Source organism: Chelon labrosus (genome assembly GCF_963514085.1).
Source record: "Chelon labrosus genome assembly, chromosome: 12".
Lineage (NCBI taxonomy): Eukaryota > Metazoa > Chordata > Actinopteri > Mugiliformes > Mugilidae > Chelon > Chelon labrosus.
This window is the reverse complement of record NC_140345.1, coordinates 13,374,791-13,392,723: the sequence shown is the minus strand read 5'-3', so window position 1 is coordinate 13,392,723 and position 17,933 is coordinate 13,374,791. Positions and strand designations below refer to the sequence as shown.

General features: G+C 39.6%; 2 pseudogenes across 2 annotated transcripts; both read left to right on the top strand.

Annotated features, from left to right (window-relative positions):
* Window positions 1–471: 471 nt before the first annotated feature.
* Window positions 472–7,366, top strand: LOC311497569 (sialic acid-binding Ig-like lectin 14; annotated as a pseudogene). Its single transcript has 7 exons — window positions 472–520; window positions 712–1,077; window positions 1,892–2,185; window positions 3,135–3,520; window positions 3,600–3,684; window positions 5,548–5,612; window positions 7,029–7,366. The product of its transcript is annotated as a sialic acid-binding Ig-like lectin 14 (transcript).
* Window positions 7,367–11,748: 4,382 nt separating this feature from the next.
* On the top strand, window positions 11,749–15,851 carry LOC311497462 (sialic acid-binding Ig-like lectin 13; annotated as a pseudogene). Its single transcript has 7 exons — window positions 11,749–11,963; window positions 12,151–12,516; window positions 13,358–13,844; window positions 13,932–14,192; window positions 14,272–14,356; window positions 14,661–14,766; window positions 14,857–15,851. The product of its transcript is annotated as a sialic acid-binding Ig-like lectin 13 (transcript).
* The last annotated feature ends 2,082 nt before the right edge of the window (window positions 15,852–17,933 follow it).

Genomic DNA, 17,933 nt, shown 5'->3' with positions numbered 1-17,933 from the left:
ATAGCCATACATGTGTATAATTTTGCTAGGAGTGTGTTGGAAATTTGGTAATTGAGTGTAAGCAGTGAGTTGTGTTTAAAGTTCCGCAAAAAGAGTGTTGTGCAGTGAATTGTGCCTACAGTTTTGCAAAGTGTGTGTTACAAAATTGCAAACTGAGTGTAAAGCAGTGTTTGTGCTTTTAGTTTTGCAAACTCAGTGAGTGGTTTTGCTATACGTATTAATAGTTTTAGAAATTGTGCTACAAGAATCACGATTAGCGCTTAAGCATTCAGAAAAAACTGTAATAGGATACACCTCCCCCACTACAGGGTTGAAGAGATAAAAGTTTCGTTTTCTGTGATCACAGTGGCCGCTGGTTAGATTAAAAGTGGAATGGAAACTTGACAAGTCTTCTGTAACCACAGGGAAATGACAGCATACGCCTATTTGTCATTTTATTTTCAGTTCTGACCCTGACACAAGACAGTGGAGATGGAAGCTCTAACATGGTCTCTGTTTTCTGTGTGCCTTTGCATTCAAGGTATGGTACCTCCTGTATGGTGAATATTCAGCTGTAATCAAACGAACAGTAGAATTAAACAGTCAGTTATTTGTCTTTTTCATGCGTCTCTTTTGTTTGCAAAATAATTTAATATTCAGGTGAATTTGTACTTTACTACATTCATTCATTGACTCCATGCTTATTCTAATTCACTGTTCAATGTGTTACAGTTATTCAAACCGATGGCTCATCTTGGACAGCTAAGGTGCCGTCCTCAGTTAAAGGTCTCCTTGGGTCATGTGTGATCATCCCCTGCTCATTTGATTACCCACAGCCAGAAAATAAACAAGTCACTGGTTACACTGGGATTTGGAACGACGATGCACATCGCTCTATCTATCACCCAGTCAAGAAAAATATCTTGGAGAATTATTGGGATCGGACAACGCTGCTGGGAGATGTCAGACACAAGAACTGTTCTCTGAAGATTGATGACATTCGGTCCAGTGACCAAGGGCCTTTTCATTTCAGAATTGAATTGAAAGACTACAGCAATTTTTCCTACCTACAAAACAAAGTTTCCATCTCAATAATTGGTAAGTGAAATGAACAGCCTCCAGTAAAACTATATAGTGACAGTAATTCCTATATTTCTGTCTTGAATTCCAGTATTGTTATCATGACATTTATTTGTTTAATTGTAGTTTATCAGTCCTAACTCCTCTCACTAGTTACGTTTCTGACTTTCTTACTTAAGAAAAAGGAACTAATGGGCACTCGTAACACATCTTTTCATCCATGGTATCCTACAGTGTTTGATTCTCTGGATTATTTCAGATGTCATTGTTTGGCAAATTCAATTTGTAACAGCACGACCTAAAAGACAAAAACTAGTTTTCAAACTATGCTGGTAACAATCGTTATTTAGTTTTCGTTTCTTTTCATTTCAATCTATTACTTAGTTCCTCATTTGTGCTGTTATAATGCATTGAAATCCTTTTTCTTTAAATAACTGATTGCAAAAGGGTATTTTTCCCCTTACACAGATGTTCAATACTGAAAAAGTAAGGGTTCCTATTTGTCCTAGTACTTGAAAGCAGGCATGAAAATTTTTGAATTAATATACATGGGGGGAGAATATGGAGTGGAAATTCTCTTTGTAGAAACATATAGCAAGTTACAGTGTTGTTTTAAGGTCAAGTTCCTGTTCTAACAGTCTTTCATTTTAACTGAATCTTTATTTTGAGAGAAATAATATAGGAAATATCTTTTGTAGTCCATATGTGTGGACTAAAGCTGTGCCAGAATTTAAAGTTTCATAAATTCAATCCAGTGGACAAGTGTTCTCTATTAGTTCCAATACAACATCATATCTTTGCCAACGGCTATTGTGATCTTTCTTGTTAACAGATGAATCACAACCCATCACCTTGTCTATGGTTGAGGAGATAAGTGAGGGTCAGAGTGTGTCTCCATCCTGCTCTGTGTTTTACTCCTGCCCAACCTCTCCTCCTGCTTTCAACTGGAGTCACTCTGGAGAGCAGCGTTTTCACTCACAAGTGCTCGGTGATGGACAGCGGAAAGCAACGTCTACTCTGACATTTCGCCTGACCCGTGCTGACCACAACAAGTATTTACAATGCAGCGTTCAAATGCACAATGGAACGCCGCTGCAGACACAATCCAAGGTCCTTCAAGTAAAATGTAAGTAGTGATGATGAAACAAATGCTTCTGACACTGTGAACTTCATGGTTTCAAACAGACAATAAAATGTATATGAAGAAATATAAATAAAATAAAAGACAAGTGAAAACTGTCAAATATTCTGAAAGTAATTAGAACAAATCAGAGCAAAGACGAGCAAACAAAACGAATGCAGATTGCATTTTTGAGACCAAAGAGAGGTAACACTTTATAGTTATGATTTAGTTTTCCCCAGTGTGGAAGCTGTTCCACTAACTGAATACACAAACCTATATATAAAAGCAACATCTCTTGAGTGTAGGTTCTGTCACTGTCACAAGACTGACAGTCATCACGTGTACATCTACACTGGAAAAAACTCCATTGCTTGTAAAAAGTGTTTATCTCCTGTGTATACCTAAAAATCTTCTTAATGGCGATAGAAATTTTATCTTTAAGCATGGTAGTCATACATCGATGAGCCACAACATTATGACCTACACAATATTAAGCAGGCGGTCATAATGTTATGTCTGATTGGTGTGTGTCTCGCAGGATGGTCTAATAGGTCTAATAACTTTAGACAAAGACAGTCACCAGCTAATTGTTGATGTGCAGCCTCCTCCTCTCTGTTACTGCAGGATGTTTAGTGAAGTTGTTATTTGACTAACTGACTGTTGTTATTGTCACGTGACTTCCTGCTTAAGCATCATGGCACATCGGTAAAGTCGACTAGTCGGTACAACCCCCAGCACAGACTCCACTATACAGGCTTTAATATAAACTGCAGACAGCTAATGCAGTTTCTTTTAAATCAGACATGGATGTGATGCTTCTTAGATCTGCAGTGTATTTAATCAAAAGAGTTTTTCAGTTATAACAAATAAAGAAATAAGGTGACTTGCAGCTAATAGCCTTCATTAATCCTCCATTATCGACTAGTATATAAATCTATATGTTTCTATGGAGATGCCCCAGCGAATGTGAAGGTTGAGTACAAATCAGATGTGAAGGAGGGACAAACTGTCCACCTGAAATGCTCCAGTGATGCTAACCCTCCTGTCAGAAGCTACGAGTGGCACAATGAAACTGGTGCTCAAGTGCACAAGGGATCGCTCTACATCCTTCCAAATGTCTCTAGACACAGAAAAGGGCTGTTGTACTGCACTGCAGTTAATGAAGTAGGACGAGTCAATTCAAGCTCTGTGCAGCTCAATGTGCTATGTAAGTAAACAACTACAGAACTACTACTATCGGGACTCTACAAGTCAACATCGGGTCCTCCATGTATGTGCACTGTCTGGCAAACAACACGCAGGGCAGTGCCAACGTCACGCTCTCCCTGCCTGTTAAAAGTAAGAAATACTTTGAATGCAGCATATGTAGATTGTCACCACTGTGTTTGGACACACTCTATGATCTCTGTTTGGACAGGTAACATGCTGTATATTTACATTGCTGCTGGAGCAGCCGGAGGTTTGGTGATCCTTGTAGCAGCAGTGATAGTTGTTAAAAAATGGTAAGTTGCTATAGAAATATGGATTCATTTGATTAAATGTAAGTTTGTTTAATATAAAAGCACAACACTAAAGAAAAGGCCAGCAATAAATATATACTTTTTAATCAGGCATTTCTTAATACAATGCGATAATATGGCTTATAATAGTCAAACCAGCCAGAGGCAGAAGGTCAGCTTGAAAATGATTCTACGTCATTAGAATCAGTTCAGTCTTGTAGTTTGCATTACAAGGATTCAGTGTTTGTATAAAGTGTGCTTAAATTAAAAACCAATATTCTGCTAGTAGGAGGAGATCTAGAGACACACCAGAGCCTGACATGAGCACCACAAAGGTGGACAAAGAGGTGGAGCTCTCAGCGTCTCAGTATGCCACAGCACAAAGGTTTAATGTTAATTCACTTCAAATACAAACCTCACAGTGTCTTTATATGTACATTTAATAACTGTACACATATGCTTTCTGCACCCATCAATCAGGAAAGAGACCTATGATGACGTGGGATGCCAAGGCATTTATTCCAATGATCATATTTATGGCAACATGGAGGTATGTAAACTTTTCTTCATTTGTTCATGACACACCTGCATGCAAGAGGAGAGAGAGTTAATGTTGTTTCCTATGCAGGATGATGAAGATGACGCAATCTACGCCAACATGTAACTCATAGAGGAGTTGTCCATGTCCGTGCTGTTGAAGTGAGAATCAAGGAAGTTGTAAAATATTTCTGTATACATCACAAAACATTTGTTTTTCTCTCCTCCTGAAACTTACATTTCATGCGTTTTTCATGCCCATCAATGCGCTTGTGCTTGCAATTGTTCATTGTTGTGCATTGTATATCTGATCAAATAATGTGTTCCAACTGAACAGCATTAAGCTCTTGCAGCAGTTTTTTGCAAATGATGATTCTTTATTTAAATTTTACGCAGTTTTCGCTTTAACGACACAAAGCTACTGCACATATATTTATACTGAAGTGTGCCTTTTGAATTTTCTCTTTCCTCTTCTAGATTGTTTCATCAGAATGGCAGATAAGAGCACAAAGATTACAGTAAATAGCTCAAACATAAAGGACACATGAGGGAACATTAATGTCATATTAAGGGTCTTATCTGCATTTATGAATATTTGAATATTTGAATATCATCGACCATATTAATCAGGTACTCAGTCACTGATCAGAAACAATATTTTTGTGAATTGTCATTTCCACAGCATGTTAATAAAATCATATAGAGGTGCAAATTAAAATGTTTTATCTGTGTTTTTTTTCAGGCAGTCCAACTGGCCTGCCAGAGGATCTAATCTGGCCCCCGGCATGAATTGCAGAAATTACATAGAAGACTACTGGTATTTGGGAAGGTTCATTAAGTATATGGAATGTCCTATGTTCAACATGGTCCCTGAACGCACCATAGTCTTGTGTTGTAAATTGTATGGACAGGTGTTTGATTAGCCAATTAGTGAGGTTCAAGTTAACCTACCAGGTTACCAGGCGGGTGAGACCGAGTGGATAAAAACGGAACGAGAAAGAAAGTCATGCAAAAACTTAGTTCAGTATTTATTATTATTATTATTATTATTATTTAAGTTAGTGTGATCTACTTACGTGCCTTCCTGCATTTCTCCGTTGGGGATACTACGTAACTGGCGCTAAACCGTGAACGCACTGCGGACTGTTGCTAGCTCCTCGTACTAGAAGTATGAGAGACTTGCGTTTGCAAAACACTGTTGGCACCAAGCGGCTCTGAACCTACTGGTAACGTGGTCGGAGCCTGAGGACGTGTTTGTTCACCACAGTGACGGGACACTGCTGAAGGAGGGTTTTGCCAAATGATGTCTAACGGCACTCTGCATCCCAGGAACTGTGAGTGCTGTTTAGACACTGTGAACTGCATTCAAATGGAGTCCAACATGCGCCCCAACGGTTTGGTACCATAGACTAATTTACTTCGTGGATGGACTTGATTGATATTATATTCAAAAGTGGGTACTATTTGGTCAAAAATAAATGTTATAGGTCGAAGTATGTTCGTAATGTATTTCCTTTTAACGAGTAGGAAACTATGGGACCATCGTGGTTTTCATGATGTACTTGAACGTCTTTGCACTAAAACAAAGAGAAACATTTGGAGTTGTCATTATTTATAGGCTATTGTACTATTATATTACTGGTCCGGCCCACTTTAGATCACATTGAGCTGAATGTGGCCCCTGAACTAAAATGGCCAAGAAGAAGGAGCACCAAGTCACAAATGTCTGAATCCTGTGTTTTAAAGTAGAAATCAAATTAAAGGACGTAAAGAGCCACATTTAGGAGGATGGTGGATTCTTTTAACCGAGACAAGCTTGCTTTTTAAATCAGTTTGCTTACATTCACTTATCAGCTTCAGCAAGAAAAAAAAAAAAGATAAAATCCTTAAAAATAAGTTTCAATACACAGGTAAAATGCATTTTAGTTAATAAGCATGTAGCTATCACAAAAAATCTTCATGCTTTGTTTTCTTTGTTGATAATTATAGACAGTGATGGCAGCGTGAGCTGTCTTGTGTGAATGTGTGAACTTGGCCCACAATGTTTCTGTGTTAATGCCTATACTATAAAAGAAGCTGTTGCCTGAACTGATATAGTAATGTGAGTTCTTCTCTTCGTACATTACATTTTGACTTGTGCTCAGACTGTGGTGATTTCTTCTTCATTGCTTTCAACACATTTATGTTGGCCAGATGGTGGACCTTTAAGACTGATCAACAGCTGATGAAGTCACTGAAGGCTGAAGCAGTGACTGGAAACTAACTTGTTTCCAGTGGCCAAGTTGGAGATGCATTCTGTGATACTTCTCAACAGATCAGTGGCAACCGTTCAAACTGAAACGCACAAAAGAAGTGACTTTTGTTTGTCTGTGTGTTGTACATTTACTAAATACATTTAGAGAAAAAATCAAGAATTATAGTGAGCTGAAACAGCAGCTTGGTGATAATGAAGCAAATTTCAACAATGAATAGGGAGTAGTATCGGTTCCATGATGTATCTTCATTTCAAGTACAACGTGACATTATGTCTAAAGCAGATAGAAGACCAAGAAACAAAATTAGGGTTTGGTGTTTTTTAATTTTTCAATAACATTTATTCGTTGTGGGAAATTTCTGCAAAAATGGAAAAGGACTCAAGATACATCAGAGCGGGTCCGAGTGTGCAGGCAAGGTGCTCACATGCCACACAGACTTACAGTCTAGTGAGAGGCAGGAGAACTCTAACCAATTGGTTTGCCACAGCGTTACTGTTGGTTTGCCACAGCGTTACCACAGCGTTTGCCACAGCGTTACTGTTCTTTCTGTGCCAGTACCTACCCAGGAGCACACCCAGGACACTTGTAGTGCTCCCCCGGAAAGCCTCCCCCAACCAATTAAAGGACGAATCAACTGGCCCAAGATGTGCAACACCAAGGAATGGGATGCCCTTGATAAGGATCTGGACAACGTGCTGGAAGCAGCACAAGCTGTAACAGCAGACAGAAAGATTGAATCTCTGAAGACCATCACCTACAACTTTGCACAAGAAAGCTTTTTGGAGCAGTTTCGGGGGAAAGAAAGTAAAGTTGGGCCAGAAAAACAGCCTAGCAGAAGGGAAAGAAAGAGTAAACAATTGGGGGAAGAGATCAATGCCGAATACCCAGCATAAACAATTTAAAAAGGTCAGAATCTGGGTCTAAAGGAAGGGATAAAACAACTGACCACCAGCCTTTGAATCAGGCTGAGAGATTAAAGTGAAGGCGTAAAAAGAGGGAGGCTGTAACTTCATCAAAGACCCATACAGTTTAATCAGAGTACTTCTAGGCGAAGCCAAATCAGGAACTGTGAGAGACCAAGCAGGAGAATACTCAGGTGGTTTAAGGAAAAAGAAGGTTTTATTTAACAAAAATCCAAAAAAGTAATTTACAAGAAATTATTTAAACTCTTGGGCCCGTAAAAGAGGTCAAACTAATAGAACTCAGTGTGTAACTGAGAAAAAATAAATAAAACAACAGACTGCAACAAACTCAACAAACAGACCTGACAAAATAAACTTCAAAGTCAGAAGTTTACATACATAAAGATTACTATGTCTTTAAACAATGAAGGAAAGCCCTGATGATGATGTCATGGCTTTGGAAGCTTCTGATAGGTTAACAGACAACATTTGAGTTAACTGGAGTAGTTAATTGGCTACCGGAGTCAAATTCCCTGTATGTGCACGTACTTTGCCATTAAAGCTGATTCTGATTTAAAAAAATTTTTTTTAAAAAGCGGGATATCTCGGGAATCATTTTCCATGTGTAGCTTCTAAAGGTCTGATAACTTTAGACAATGAAATTCACCATCAAATTGTTGATTTGCAGCCTCCTTCTCTTTGTTACAACAGATGAAGTTGTTAACTGACCACTGTTGAGAGGATTTGGACCGTTCCTCTGCTAGCGTTAGCAGATGACATTTGTTGTATTTCAGGACTGACTTACATATTCTGCATGTAACGGTAGAATGGGCTTCATCTTAAGTGAAGATCGATGACTAGTCGACTTCCTGCTTAAAGCGACATGGTACAGCAGTAAAGTCGACTAGCTGGTACAGCCCCTAATTGTAGTATATAATGTATGAAAAACATTAGGAAATCAATGAATATGCATTTATGAATCATTTTTGGAACTTAATAACCTCTACAGGCTAATCAGTCATATCTAGATGAACGTAGTACCACATTAACTGAAAGCTTGTGAGATGTAAACCTGGTAACTTTCATCAACGTTCCAAATACCAGAGAAACAACAGACTCTGATCTCAGAGATCTCTGATTAATCATTCCTTTGATGACAGACACGGTCAGGACTTCTCTGTGCCGTCCAGGACTCTCTTTAAAATCCAGGGGGCTTGATCACCTCTCATTCAACTCTGGGACTTCAGCAGACAAACCAGTGCCTTTTTACTGATTTCACACGGACAAATGAATCTACACAACATGTCAGCATCCTCAGTTGCGATGTCTGCAGGGGCAACTGCAATGCAACCGCTGAGACAGCTTCCTCGTTCACCATTACACTGTGTGTGAAACTGTGAGCAGGATATGAGACCACATTGTAAATGAAAGACATGTCAGGTCCCTTTTATGCGAAATGCATTCAAAACTAGGAATGTTTCTTTTGTTGCGCAGGGTATGATCCTAAACAGAAATCAATATGTTAGATTTCAGTTTGATGTTACGATATGTAGATGCTCAGAAATCAAGAGCATGAGCAGACTCCATACAAGAACCCTGACCATGTGACTTTTAAACTGAGCAAAGGAAATCCTGTCTTGAATGCACTGCATCTGTGCTACATGAAATGCAAGGTACAGTGCACATATTATTTTCCGTCGAAAAAGTGTATTAGCTCCTTGTTAACTGGTATTCTCTGTGTTTGTTTTGACAAAACTTTGCGAGAGTGTAATATAGGCGTGACCTTTCACAGATATGTTACTGCTGTCATTGAGCTCTCGCTGTTAAAAAAATATTCCATCCATATATGGTCACTGTGTTGTATCTTAGCATATTGTTGTCAACCTTGTTGGACAGATAAATCAAAGACGTGTTACTGTTTCAGTTTTTCTATCTCTCTTCAGTTAGTTGACATTGTCACAAGTGCATCTGATAAGGAGTCAACAAATGACAACAACATATTTTAAAAGTGATAATTGCTTCACTCATATGTAAACTAGTATATAAATTTAATTTTGTTGCTGATTGTAAAGACACTGATGAAACACTTAAGTCAAACCCGGATAATCAGATTTGCTGGGATGGTGAAGCTATACTCAGTGACCCTTGAGTTTATTATGTGGTTAACATGCAAAAATAAAATTGGAGAAGTCACAATTACTGGAAAAAATTAAGTTTCTGCATGTGTTTCTAAAGAATGGAGAGTGAGTATAGCACACATTGTGAATAAAAAACTTTTGGACATGGTAAAGAATAACAAAATACATTCTGATAAATGATTATGAATATGTCTGTGAAGGTTCTCAGTCATCCAGGTCATGGTATATCCATACTAGTGAGAGGAGTTAGGACTGATAAACTACAATTAAACTTGCTTGTTATGTTAACAACCAGAAACCGGTGCAGCTAATTTCCATTAACGGTTGGGTGTTTACCTGTCGTTGAGGGGGGACTGTTTTTGTCCCCGTCCTCTTCCCTATGAATGGCGCTCTAACGACCCTTGTCCGTCAGAGGCTCCAGTGTCAAGTTGTGAATGAGGTGCAAACTTTTTGGGGACAGAAGTTAAAACTGTATTGTAAATAGATGGCAGATTAAATCTCAGTCCACCTCCTCTGTTTAGTGAAGGTTTTTCCAGTCTGACATAGATGGCTTCCTTTACTCCTCTTTCAAACCATCGGTCTTCTCTGGCTAAGATTTGGACATTGTTGTCTTCAGAGGAGTGCCCTTTGTCCTTCAGGTGTAGGTGGACCGCTGAATCATTTCCTGATGAGCTGGCTCTCCTGTGTTGGTACATGTGTTTATGGATGGGTTGTTTGGTTTCCCCAATGTATAAGTCTGTACACTCCTCAATGCACTGAACAACGTACACCACATTACTCTGTTTCTGCCTGGGTGTTTTGTCTTTAGGGTGGACCAGTCTATGCCTAAGTGTATTCCCTGGTTTGAAATAAACTGGAATGTGGCGATTTTTGAAAATTCTCCTGAGTTTTTCGGATACTCCAGCCACGTAGGTGACGACGATGTTTTTCCTTTTGTTGCTCTCCTCCTCTCTGTCCTTTTTGGGATATCTTTTTGAGCCTTTGACAAAGGCTCAGTTGGGATATCCAGATGTCTTGAGTGCCCATTTGATGTGTTTCTGCTCCTTCTCCTTGCCATCCAGTCTTGTGGGTACAGTCTGTGCTCGGTGCTGAAGAGTTCTGATGACCCCTAGTTTGTGTTTCAGGGGGTGGAGGGAATCAAATAATAAGTGCTGATCAGTGTGGGTGGGTTTTCTATACACTTCAATGTTGAGGCTTCAGTCTTCTTCCACATGAACCAGACAGTCCAGGAAAGCCAAACTACCCCTGCTGATGTCCTCCCAAGTGAACTTGATGTTGCTGTCCACTGCTTTGATGTGCTGTGTGAAAGATTCCACTTCCTGCGTCTTGATTTTAACCCAGGTGTTGTCCACGTACCTGAACCAGTGGGTGGGGGTGTTTCCTGTGAAGGAGTTCAGAGCTCTGGTCTCGACCTCCTCCATGTAGAGATTGGCCACAATAGATGACACTGGTGACCCCATCGCAGAGCCGTGTTGTTGTCTGTAGAATCCTCCATTAAATTGGAAATAGGTGGTTCTCAGGCATGGGTCGAGCAACACGCAGAGTTGGTCTGGGGTTAGGGTGGTCCTACCAGACAAGGCGTCATCCTTTTGTAGTCTTTCCCTTACTACTCTTGTGGCTTCTCTGGTGGGGATACACATGAAGAGGGAGGTTACATCATAGGATACGATGGTTTCCTCTGGACCCAGTGTGATGTTACCAACTTTGTGGACGAAATCCCAGGAGTTTTCAACGTGGTGAGAAGTGTTGCCCACCAACGGAGACAGGATGGTTGCCAGGTGTTTAGCGATGCTGTATGTGACCGAGTTTATACTGCTGACGATGGGTCTGAGAGGGGCTCCTTCCTTGTGTACTTTTGGTAGTCCATAAATACACGCTCAATGAGAGAGTGAGGCAAGTTCACTTCACCATCGGCGCTCTCAAATCAGAAACCAAACAGTTGGGCAAAGGGCACCATTCATAGGGAAGAGGACAGGGACAAAAACAGTCCCCCCTCAACGACAGGTAAGTACCCAACCGTTAATGAAAATTAGCTGCACCGGTTTCTGGTTGTTAACAAAACCAAATTCCAGTAAGAGTTCCTACTTAAACCTCAAACTTCCCACCAGTTCCCTAGAACTGAATTGTGAAACATCTTCTCCAAAAAACTTTTTTTTTTCAAGTTCAGTTGCCTTTTTTGAACTTTTTTGTTTTTTTGGATATGATTATTAATAGGATACACTTCCCCCAATTTAGGGTTGAAGAGGCAAAAGTTTCGTTTTCTGTGATCACAGTGGTCGCTGGTTAGATTAAAAGTGGAATGGAAACTCGACAAGTCATCTCTCACCACAGGGAAATGACAGCAGCATATGCCTATTTGTCATTTTATTTTCAGGTCTGACCCTGACACAAGACAGTGGAGATGGAAGCTCTAACACGGGCTCTGTTTTCTGTGTGCCTTTGCATTCAAGGTATGGTACCTCCTGTATGATGAATATTCAGCTGTAATCAAACGAACAGTAGAATTAAACAGTTTTTTGTCTTTTTCATGCGTCTCTTTTGTTTGCAAAATAATTTAATATTCAGGTGAATTTGTACTTTACTACATTCATTCATTGACTCCATGCTTATTCTAATTCACTGTTCAATGTGTTACAGTTACTCAAACCGATGGCTCATCTTGGACAGCTAAGGTGCCGTCCTCAGTTAAAGGTCTCCTTGGGTCATGTGTGATCATCCCCTGCTCATTTGATTACCCACAGCCAACAAATAAACAAGTCACTGGTTACACTGGGATTTGGAACGACGATGCACATCGCTCTATCTATCACCCAGTCAAGAAAAATATCTTGGAGAATTATCGGGATCGGACAACGCTGCTGGGAGATGTCAGACACAAGAACTGTTCTCTGAAGATTGATGACATTCGGTCCAGTGACCAAGGGCCTTTTTATTTCAGAATTGAAATGAAAAACTACGACAATTTTTCCTACCGAGAAAGCAAAGTTTCCATCTCAATAATTGGTAAGTGAAATGAACAGCCTCCAGTAAAACTATATAGTGACAGTAATTCCTATATTTCTGGCTTGAATTCCAGTATTGTTATCATGACATTTATTTGTTTAATTGTAATTGATCAGTCTGAACTCCTCTCACTAGTTACGTTTCTTATTTTATTACTTCAGAAAAAGGAACTAATGGGCACTAGTAACACATCTTTTCATCCATGGTATCGGTATCCTACAGTGTTTGATTCTCTGGATTATTTCAGATGTCATTGTTTGGCAAATTTAATTTGTAACAGCACAACCTAAAAAACAAAAACAACAAGTTTTCAAACTGTCCTGGTAACAATTGTTATTTAGTTTCATTTTTTCTCATGACAATCTATTACCTAGTTCCTCATACGTGCTATTATAATACATTTATATCCTCTTTCTTTAAATAACTGATCGCAAAAGAGTTTTTTCCCCTTACACAGATGTTCAATACTGAAAAATAAGGGTTCCTATTTGTCCTAGTGCTTGAAAGCAGGCATGAAAATCTTTGAATTAATGTGCATAGGGTGAGAATATGGAGGGGAAATTCTCTTTGTAGAAACATATAGCAAGTTACAGTGTTGTTTTAAGGTCAAATTCCTGTTCTAACAGTCTTATATTTTAACTGAATCTTTATTTTGAGGGAAATAATATAGGAAATATCTTTTGTAGTCCATATGTGTGGACTAAAGCTGTTTAATATCAAAACAAGCGATGCCAGAATTCAAAGTTTCATAAAAAAACATTCCAGTAGACAAGTGTTCTCTATTAGTTACAATACAACTTCAGATCTGAAACACCTATTGTGATCTTTCTTGTTAACACAGATGAATCACAACCCATCACCTTGTCTATGGATGAGGAGATAAGTGAGGGTCAGAGTGTGTCTCCATCCTGCTCTGTGTTTTACTCCTGCCCAACCTCTCCTCCTGTTTTCAACTGGAGTCACTCTGGAGAGCAGCGTTTTCACTCACAAGAGCTCAGTGATGGCCAGTGGAAAGCGACATCTACTCTGACATTTCGCCCGACCCGTGCTGACCACAACAAGTATTTACGATGCAGCGTTCAAATGCACAATGGAAAGCCGCTGCAGACACAATCCAAGGTCCTTCAAGTAAAGTGTAAGTAGTGATGATGAAAACAGATGCTCCTGACACTGTGACCTTCATGGTTTCAAAAAGATAATAAAAAGCATACGAAGAAATATAAATAACATCAAAGACAAGTGAAAACACAGAAAAGGGTCGCTGTACTGCACTGCAGTTAATGAACTAGGACGAGTCAATTCAAGCTCTGTGCAGCTCAATGTGCTATGTAAGTAAACAACTACAGAACCGTGGTGATGAAGAAGACTTTTTTATTTAAATACATATAATAAATGTACATTTCTTGCTCCTGCAGATCCCCCTGAGATTAAGAATGCTTCATCGTGCTCCTCAGAGGGGGACATGGTAAAGTGTGTGTGCATGGCTGAGTCCAATCCTCCCAGTATGATCCATTTTGAACTTCCCAACAAAGTTCACCTGAAAACCAAAGTAGAGCAGCATGGCTCTCTTACTATCGGGACTCTACAAGTCAACATCGGGTCCTCCATGTATGTGCACTGTCTGGCAAACAACACGCAGGGCAGTGCCAACGTCACGCTCTCCCTGCCTGTTAAAAGTAAGAAATACTTTGAATGCAGCATTTGTAGATTGTCACCACTGTGTTTGGACACACTCTATGATTTCTGTTCGGACAGGTAACATGCTGTATATTTACATTGCTGCTGGAGCAGCTGGATGTTTGGTGATCCTTGTAGCAGCAGTGATAGTTGTTAAAAAATGGTAAGTTGCTATAGAAAAATTGATTCATTTAGAATTTTGTTCAAATGTAAGTCAACCAAATCAGTTTGTTTAATATAAAAGCACAACACTAAACAAAAGACCATCAATAAATATATACTTTTAAATCAGGCATTTGTTAATGCGATGCAACAATATGGCTTATAATAGTCAAACCAGGCAGAGGCAGAAGGTCCGCTTAAAAATGATTCTACGTCATTAGAATCAGTTCAGTCTTATAGTTTGCATTACAAGAATTCAGTGTTTGTATAATGTGTGTTTAAATTAAAAACCAATATTCTGCCAGTAGGAGGAGATCTGGAGACACACCAGAGCCTGACATGAGCACCACAAAGGCAGACAAAGAGGTGGAGCTCTCAGCGTCTCAGTATGCCACGACACAAAGGTTTAATGTTAATTCACATCAAATACAAACCTCACAGTGTCTTTATATGTACATTTAATAACGCTACACGTTTGCTTTCTGCACCAGTCAGGAAAAGAGTAAAGAGACCTATGATGACGTGGGATGCCAAGGCATTTATTCCAATGATCATATTTATGGCAACATGGAGGTATGTAAACTTTTCTCATTTGTTCATGACACACGTGCATGCAAGAGAAGAGAGAGTGAGTTAATGTTGTTTCCTGTGCAGGATGATGAAGATGACGCAATCTACGCCAACACGTAACTCATAGAGGAGCTGTCCATGTCCGTGCTGTTGAAGTGAGAATCAAGGAAGTTGTAAAATATTTCTGTATACATCACAAACATTCCTTTTTCTCTCCTCCTGAAACTTACATTGTTGACAAAGTTTTTCATGCCCATCAATGCGCTTGGGCTTGCAGTTGTTCATTGTTGTGCATTGTGCATCTGATCAAATAATGTGTTCCAACTAAACAGGATGAAGCTCTTGGTGCAGTTTCTTTGCAAATGATGATTCTTTAGTTAAATTTTACGCAGTTTGTACTTTAACGACACAAAGCTACTGCACAAGTTATATTGAAGTGTGCCTTTTGAATTTCCTCTTTCCTCTTTAAGATTGTTTCATCAGAATGGCAGATAATAGCACAGCTGTGAAAGATGATAGTAAATAGTTCAAACATATAAATGTATGAGAGAACATTAATGTCATATTAAAGGTCTTATGAGTTCACTGTATCTGCATTCATGAATATTTGAAGTAAGCACCCTCATCGACCTTATTAATCAGGTACTCAGTCACTGATCAGAGACAAAATTTTACACGTGCTCAGGTCAAAGTGGGAAAAACCCACGCATAATGTCAAAGTGAGTTTATGGTAAATCGACAGGAAGGCAAAGGGGAAGCAGGACGGGTGAGACAAAAAAACTCTACAAGGAGTGTTCGTTTTTTAAAAAGTGCGATCATTTTAAATTCGGTGCAAACCTCAAACCTCAAAGGATACATGTGGCTACATGCAAAGCTCTTGAGGTTCACCACGAAACAAAGAAGCAGAAGCATAAAGGAACATTTACTGTACGCAAATGAGAACAAGCTAAATAGCAGATGCCCCCAGTGAAAACAAACCACAGCCTGAATGACTCGATTTATTGAGGGACTGACAGATAGATTGCTTCATGATTTCACACATTCAAATACGGTGAACATGCAGTGAATACGTTTATGTAGCATTAAATGTGAATCAAGCTGATTAGCAAACTGACATACAAAACAGAAGCAGCAAATATTCAAACGCCAAAATTATCAGTGACCAATAAAACAGCAGAAAAGTGATGGATAACTGATCATATTCAGTAAAGGCAGACATTTCTAGCCTTTTACATAACATGCACTGAAATGCTCTACGTTTCTTAAACAACACAGCGAGGCAGCATTTATATTTCAACCGTCGACACTTGTGTGTACAGTACAACTGTAACATGACATGAATTCATTCGCCACACAGAGTGAGAGGCGTTACACAGGTCGCTGCTCGTCTCTTAACTGGAGCACATAACTCCCATTCTGGCCTCCCTCTACTGGCTGCCTGTGCATTTTAGAGTCCATTTTAAGATTCTTTTATTTGCCTTTAAATCTTTAAATGGTCTCGCCCCTCCTTACCTCTCTGAGCTTCTCCATATTTACACTTCTGCTCTGCGTCTCGGGTCAGCTGATCAGCTGCTCCTGGAGGCACTGAGTTCTAAGCGGAAGCTCAGATGGGAAAGTGCTTTTTCTGTTGCTGCCCCCAAATTATGGAACGATCTACCACTGCACATCAGACAAGCCCTCTCACTGTCCATTCTTAAAACTTGTCTTAAAACCCACTTTTATTCCATGGCTTTCAACCCACCATTGTTTAGTGCTTTTAGTGTTTTTTTTTATTGTTTTATTCTTTTTATTTCTTTTATTGTTTTTAATTGTTCTTCTTATGTCTTGTGTTCTTATTCTTACCCATGTTCAGCACTTTGTTTCGGCTGTGGTTGTTTTTAAAGTGCTCTATAAATAAAGTTGAGCTGAGTTGAGTTGAGTTCATACCCCGGGCTTGGGTTCTTTTTGGAGCATGGTAGAGGTCGTTGACTGCTTCCTTCTGCTGTAACGCACTGTGCAACTTAAAGGCTTCTTGAAGTCAGCGGGCCCAGTGTGAAAGATCAGGGTCGACACTGTTTCCCACTTCCAGCTCTCCAGCTTCTTTGACCGACGTCTGGTGGTTCCGATGCGACTCCAGAGAATTCGGGGGCTATGTACGGGCAGGAGTGGGAAACTGAGCAAGTGGCGTACACCTTATCAGTCACCTTCACAGACAGAGATGGAGGTAGCTTTGGAATACCTGCAGAGTTGGTATGTTACACAACATTACCCATTATACAAAGAAATGCTTTTTTTTTTTTTTTAAAGTGAAGCCTTAAAATAATCCATAAAATACTCACGTGTAACATTGATGGTCACTACGTCTTTTGTTTAGGAGATGCTTCTGTATCAAGAAATTTTAATGCTGAAGTAAAACGGACCGGTGTCAGTGCTCCTGACTCTACCCAGCAGCATGGTGCAGTGAGGTCCTGCAGATTGCCCAGAAACTGGGTTTGTTTATTGTACTCCGCATTCCCCTTCAGTTTCAAACTGGATGAGGCTAACTTCTTCCCTTTCTTCCATAATCCTGTCTTCCTGTTCTGTTGATCAGTAAGTTTGTGGAGGGTCTGGGGTAAAAGGCGTCACAGCTTCAGCTCCATCTCTGATGAGGAAATTAAATCTAAGCTGTAAACAAAACAAAAAAAAAGCATTAAGACAATAAAAAACTTGTCAAAGTGTATTTCTGTTGCTGATACCAATAATCTACTCACCTCTGGATTCTCTTAATGGCTTTACTCTTTCACTTGGAGTGCTTGTAAGATTCTGGCCCGGTTTCACCTTCTAAAATGATAAATGTCCCCAAATGTTTGTTGCGTTCTTAGTGTGAGCGTTCGGCGTTCGCACACCTTCAGCAGAGGCCTTGGAGCTGTCACGCTGTCGCAGTCAAATGTCACCGTCTCATTTCTCCAGCATTCAACATGTTACTTTTTGGTAACTCTAATTGCAACCTAATTATCCAAGAACTCGGTTCCAGCAGTTTGCCTCACTGC